Source organism: Erythrolamprus reginae, unplaced genomic scaffold (genome assembly GCF_031021105.1).
Source record: "Erythrolamprus reginae isolate rEryReg1 unplaced genomic scaffold, rEryReg1.hap1 scaffold_233, whole genome shotgun sequence".
Lineage (NCBI taxonomy): Eukaryota > Metazoa > Chordata > Lepidosauria > Squamata > Dipsadidae > Erythrolamprus > Erythrolamprus reginae.
In genome coordinates, this window is record NW_027248601.1 from 26811 (window position 1) to 33738 (window position 6928).

Consider the following 6928-nt stretch of genomic DNA (forward strand, 5'->3'; position numbering starts at 1 on the left):
TTATTTTTGTTTCATTGCTATGTTTATAATTTCTACAACCTTGGCATATGTTACATGACTCTAATGTCACCTAATCCCCTAGTTTTGTCTCCTGGGCCAACCACCAATTAATTCAATTTTTATTCTTAAAATATTGCTATAGCTTAATTTTTTTAACTATCATTTCTTGTGGAGCTCTATTATTCTATTTTATTCTTTTCTTTTCTATTCTATTCTATTATTTGTTTGTTTTTGTCAAGTACATATTGGTAGTATACAAAGATATAACAATGTTTATATACATGATACTAATAAGAGAGGAAACAATAGTATAGGGGACAGAAAGCATGCTGGTGCACTTATGCACGCCTTTTACTGATATGTTATCAATCAAGTCAACAGTGGATAGTCTAAGGGTAAAGTTTTGGGGGTTAGATGATGATACTACAGAGTCAGGTAGTGAATTCCATACATTAACTACTTGGTTATGAAAATTATATTTCCTGCAGTCAAGTTTGGTGCAGTTTACTTTAAGTTTGTATCTGTTATGTGCTCATGTGTTGTTGTGTGTGAAGCTGAAGTAGTTGTTGACAGGAAGGACGTTGTAGTAGATGATTTTATGGGCTATACTTAGGTCGCGTTTTAGCTGACATCGATCTAAGCTTTCTAAACCTAGGATTGTAAATCTAGTTGCGTAGGGTATTCTGTTGTGAGTAGAGGAATGTAGGGCTCTTCTAGTAAAGTATTTCTGGACATTTTCTAGAGTGTTTATGTCCAAAATGTGATGCGGGTTCCAGATAGATGAGCTGTATTTAAGGATTGGTCTGACAAAAGTTTTGTATGCTCTGGCTAGTATGAGATTACCGGAGCAGAAGCTATGTAGGATTAGGTCAACAACTCTTGAAGCCTTTTTGGCGATGTCCTTGCAGTGGGCTTTGACACTTAGGCCATTTAATATTTATTTATTTTATTTATTTATTTTGTCCATTTCCTGAGTGGCTCCTATCCTCACTCAGTTTATATTTGACAGACTGATATTATGTTCCTTATTTTCATACTAGCCTTTCATACTAGCCTTGGAATATGAGTATTCCAAGGTCCTTAGTGAGTGAGGGTTGTCTGCAAGGTCTTGTTTATTCAGCCTGTATTTGGTGATCTATTTGCCAATGTGTAGGACAGAGCATTTGTTGGTTGAGATTTGGTCCGGAGAGAGACAAAGGCAGCTGAGAATCGGGGCGAGGGAACTCAGATGCCGCCTTCTCTCCAAACAACCCGTCAGGCCTGCTGCGGTTTGCGCCCGGGCGGGGCGGCTGACTGGCCTCGGATTTCTCCTTGCCTTTGAGCGAGGAGGAGGAGGAGGAGGCGGCCGACGAGGCGGGCGGCAGAAGCCGGCCTCGGTCACGTGGTGCCGACGCAGAGGAGCAGCTTCTGTCGCCTGCAATTTTCCGCCGGCTGCTCATCGCCCGGCTTTTTCTGGGGATGCTCCCCAGACGCGGCTTTGTGGTAGCAGAGTCAGGCCGAAGTCGCCGACGTCTTGCGTCGCTTCGCCTTTGCCGCGCGGCTCAGGTGACTCTTCTGCCCGGCGGCGATGTAAGGAAAGCCCGACGCTCACTCCCTCGCTCGCTTCGAGGAACCAGCTTCACCTGCTAGGGCTGATGTAGGAGTTTTTTTAAAAAAGGCCCTCCCCTGCCCGGCTCTAGGAGTTCAAGGGGCGGCCTTTCTTTTGGGAAGGTGAGTCTGGGGTCGGCGGCCGCTTCTGTCCTTCCTTGGGATGGCGGGAGGAAGGGGCTTCCTGAGCACGGAGAGAGGCGAAAAAAATGGGGCTGCTTCGGATGGGATCCGCCTCTGAATTATGGAACTAGGCCATCGAGAGGGTCTGACCGTGTTTTTAAGGCAGACCCTTCCCGGCGACGAAGCTTGCTTTTTTGTGGTGGCCCCGATAATCTTTTGACGAAGGACCAATAAAGGACGAAGCGGTAAAATTCCAGGACTGAGAGCTGGGGCTGGAAGGAGGAAGAGAGCAACGTATTGAACTGAATTGAATTTTTCTAAGCCTTTCTGCTGAACTAAAAAACCTCTTCTCCCTCTTGATTGGGTGATTTTTTGAGTTTTTTAAAAATAATAAGAAGAATAATTTAATATTTATTTAATATCACGTTTGTTTATTTTTCTCAAAAGAGATGCTTTATTTGGGACAAACTCTTAAGTTTGCATCCTCCCACTTTTGCTGCTATGTGAAGGGAATGATTTTTCTAAAATTGCATGCTGATTGATTTGACTGACTGACTGACTTTTTATGGTTTGGGTTTTTTTATTTTTATGTATTTATTTATTATTTAGATTTGTATGCCACCCTTCTCCACAGACTCGATTATAAATTATAATAAGATTATAATTTAAATTAACTGGATTTGGGACGTTATATATTGTTTCATTATGTGTTGTAAGCCACCCTGAGTCTTCGGGGAGGGGTGGCATAAAAGTCCAATTAATAAATAAGAAATAAATAATATGATGCCCAACTCCTGAAGGACTCTGGGCGTAAATGCATATGCCATCTAAACATCCTTTTTTCCTTCAGAAATTATACTTTCACTCCGATAGCAATATGTATAGAAGCTATCGACTGTTAAAAACTAATTTAATTCATCAGTGGAAGCCTATGTTGACTTAATGGAAATATTCATTATTCTAATTAAGGTTAAGTTCTTAGATAGATGGGCATTGCTTTCGATTCCTCCTTAGATAAATGAACATTTAAAAAAGTTTCTTCAATTGGAAGTCTTCTGGATTTGGGGAAGTCTTCTGGAGTCTGCAGAGAGGGGCGGCATACAAATTTAATAAATAATAATAATAAATATTAATAATAATAATCAAATCCCTTCCTTCCCATTCAAATAAATTATATGAAAGTTATATGAATGTGTTGCTGTCGTATGTTTTATTGTGGAGGTAATATTAAATCTATATGCCCTTTCTTTGTACAGTAGATCAGTGATTTTCAACCTTTTTTGAGCCGCAGCACATTTTTTACATTCATGAAACCCTAGGGCACATTGAGTGGGAGGAGGGTGGGGGCTAAAAAAAGTTTGGACAAAAAAATTATCTCTCTCTCTTCCTCCCTTTCACTCTATTTTTCTCCCTCTTTCTCTCTCTTCCTTCCTCCCCCTCTCTGTCCATCCCTCTTTCTTTCTCTCTCCCTTCCTCTCTTTTTTGCTCTCTTTCTATCTCTCCCTCCTTCCCTGCCTCTCTTTCTCTCTCTCTTGCTTTCTTTCTCTCTCTCTCTTGCTTTCTTTCTCTCTTGCTTTCTTTCTCTCTCTCTTTCTCTCTCTTGCTTTCTCTCTCTGTCTTGCTTTCTTTCTCTCTCTGTCTTGCTTTCTTTCTCTGTTTCTCTCTTGCTTTCTTTCTCTCTCTCTCTCTTTCTCTTGCTTTCTTTCTCTCTCTTGCTTTCTCTCTCTCTGTGTCTTGCTTTCTTTCTCTCTCTCTTGCTGAGCTTCGCGGCACACCTGACCATGTCTCGCGGCACACTAGTGTGCCACGGCACACTGGTTGAAAAACACTGCAGTAGATTTCTTTTTAGGTAAATGGTGTTAAGTTTCTTCAACTGGACAATTTAGAGAGTTCTTAAATTTAAAAAAACTCTGGATGATGCTAAAATATGTTCCTTCCATTCAGATTAAAATTGCTATGGAATTATTGTTGCCTTATGTTACATTATAGAGGTAATGTTAATTTTATATGTCCTTTCTTTGAAATCATTTTAATGAATGACACTATGTTATTGGTTATGCAGATGAATCATGGCTATTTATCATTCCCACAAACATGATGATGCTAAATAACTACAAAGAAAAAAAATCCACATCTTTCTGGAGGCTATTTTTTATTTGAAGGATAGTTGAATAATTTTCAAAATTGTGGAGAAAGTTAAAATACTGTACTTGCATATCTAAGTGAATGAACAAAAGCTTTCTAGAACTTTGTTTTTAACTTCAGCTGAGTGGTGCAAATTAATCATAGCCCCCTTTTCAAATTCATCTGGCTTTTTAATTTTAGCTTGGAACAGTTCAGTTTTTTGAAATGGATTTTAGTTATAGGGTATGATATAATAATCATCAGTGGCTAGTATTGAGACAGTGTCAGAAATTTAGATTCTGCTTCTATGAGACACTCGTATAGTAGTGTTGACAAACCATAGATGGCCAGCTAAATCTACCACTCTAATTTAATTTATAAACATACTCTGAACTTCCTAAACACAAATCTAATAAATACATGAAAAAATATACTAATTGTATTGAATTGAAAAATCTGGCCAACTAAATCAAAATTTCAACAAATCTTGTCTAGTTGAACAGTGGAGTAGGGCGTACTTGTATTTAGCACTTAGAAACACTTGGTCTGTGAAGGATCTCATGTGTAGACTAGCTGAAAAAAAATCCTAGAAGGCAATGGCAAGACCATTTCCATATTGTAGCCAGGGGTGGGCTACTGCCCGGACTGGGAGGGAGGGAGATGCAGTGGGGTAGCAAAAATGGAGCTCCATCCCAGAGCATCCAATTTGCACTGAAAGATGATGAAAGAAAATGCAGGGCGTCCTGCATAAACAACGCCCACAGTGTGGTAGTAAAAAGTTTGATAGCCCTTCACTGATTGTAGCCCTCCACCCCCGCAAAAAACCCCACTTTATGAATCTACCTATGTTGTCATCAGGAATAAAATTCAACTCAAGGATTTGATTACCGGTACATTATTGCCTTCCCGTTCTTTGAAGATTTTTCTGAATTCTGATTATTTTATTTATTTATTTATTTATTTTATTTTATTTATCATACAAATATGGTATTGTATTGTAGTATGTTTAACATAATATAAGTATAAAGTAGAGATAGAAAAGATAAAGAGACATTAGGACAGGAACGGTAGGCACTTATGCACTCTTAGAAAAGGGGAGAAGTCTATTGTAGATAATGTAAGGTTGAAGATTTTGGGATTGGGGGAAGAAACAACAGAGTCCGGTAGTGAATTCCAGGCCACTCTATTGCTGAAATTGTATTTTCTGCAGTCTAGTTTGGAGCGATTTACATTTAGTTTGTATCTATTGCATGCTCCTGCGTTGTTGTTGTTAAAGGTGAAGTAGTTGCCAACGGAGTACATTGTGATGTATGATTTTATGAGCAACAGTTAAATCAGTTCGGAGGCGGCGTATTCCTTTCAAATGATGATACCAAAAATGGACTGTATATTCACTAATTAACTCTATGCATACATTTACTTCCTCTGGCTCTGATTTGGCAATTGAAGTCAATAAAGAGAATGTTTAGCATTATATTTGATAAGTTGACTGCAACATTTATATAAAGAATTTGGTTTTGCATGGGTTTTATTGTATCTTGTGAGATTATGAGCATCTCTATTGGGTTGGCAGTATTACACGATCGATATGACATTAATAATCCTGTGGAATAGACAGTCACCTTGTACAAATATGATAGGTCCCACAAAATAATTTATATATGAAAATATTTTTGTACTGCTTTAAAATGAGCACATTATGTCCCATTTATATGCCAGTGTCAAATGAGATAACAATGAGTTTCCTCCCATTTATCTTAATATATCAACTGTGCGTTGGTGCTTTTTGAAAGAGAAAGAGATAGAAACATAGAAACATAGAAGTCTGACGGCAGAAAAAAACCTCATGGTCCATCTAGTCTGCCCTTATACTATTTTCTGTATTTTATCTTAGGATGGATATATGTTTATCCCAGGCATGTTTAAATTCAGTTACTGTGGATTTATCTACCACGTCTGCTGGAAGTTTGTTCCAAGGATCTACTACTCTTTCAGTAAAATGAGATGAATTGAGGAATCTGCCACATATAATATAGATCCTGGACCAGGGAAGAGGAGGGAAAGATAAGGGAAGTGAGCTACTGCTTTATAGATTAGCTTCTTTGTCCTTCGTATGCACAGGAATCTGTTCCCCAAATATTGCTTCTTTTGTTTTTCATAGCAATACCAGTAATGCAATTATATTTCTTGAGCATCATACAATTCTCAATAATAAATTCTTTGAATTTAGTTAACCTGGTTTTCTGGTATCTTCAGTATTGAAGATGTTGATAATATCTTGTCTTCATTCTCACAGTGGATCTACTTCCTATCTATTGTCTTTCTACCCAGACATGAATGGAAGAAAGCTCCATTTTTCAGATGAGAGACCTGCCTCTGAGCACACTTATTTTGGAATGGACCTACACCTGCTTTTAACATTGTTGTTGTCCTCTACCAACAATTTGTAATACATTAAGGCCAATGTTGCAAATACAGAACTAAAGAATTCACATGCCTTCTGTGGAACTAGAGGGTTATTAGAACTAGAAGGAAGTTTAAGCAGATTCTGTGACATTCGTACTCTTAAGAGCAAACAGAATATATTGTAATTTCTAGGGTTCCTAATACTAAAAAGCCCAGGAAGTTTATGGAACTCCCTCAATGTGCTAAAGTTTCTTAGCTCACAGCATTTCAAGGAATTGGATTTAAAAATTGGTTCTGTGACTTTTCTCTGAAAGTGTAATTTGTATGACGGTAAGACATAGAATGGAGTTCCATATAATACACATGTCTTAAAGAACCCACAGTTATTCATTATTGGACTTCTAGACCATTCAGAAGCCGTGATTCTCAGCCATTTTATGATGGCGCAGAAATCAAGCAAGAGCCAAGGATAAATGCACGTAAGAGAGGGGGAGGATGGGAGAAATGTGGAAGATTTTTTTGAGAAATAACTCTTGAAACAATATCCTGTAAAATCTTAACAGGAAAACTGATAAACAAAATAATGTGTTTATGGAAAAAAACCTCCTTATGTTTGGTTCCAAAAAATAGTGCTTTCTATGATAGGAACATGAGAACTGTGGGAGAACTCATTTTTCTTCACTGTTAA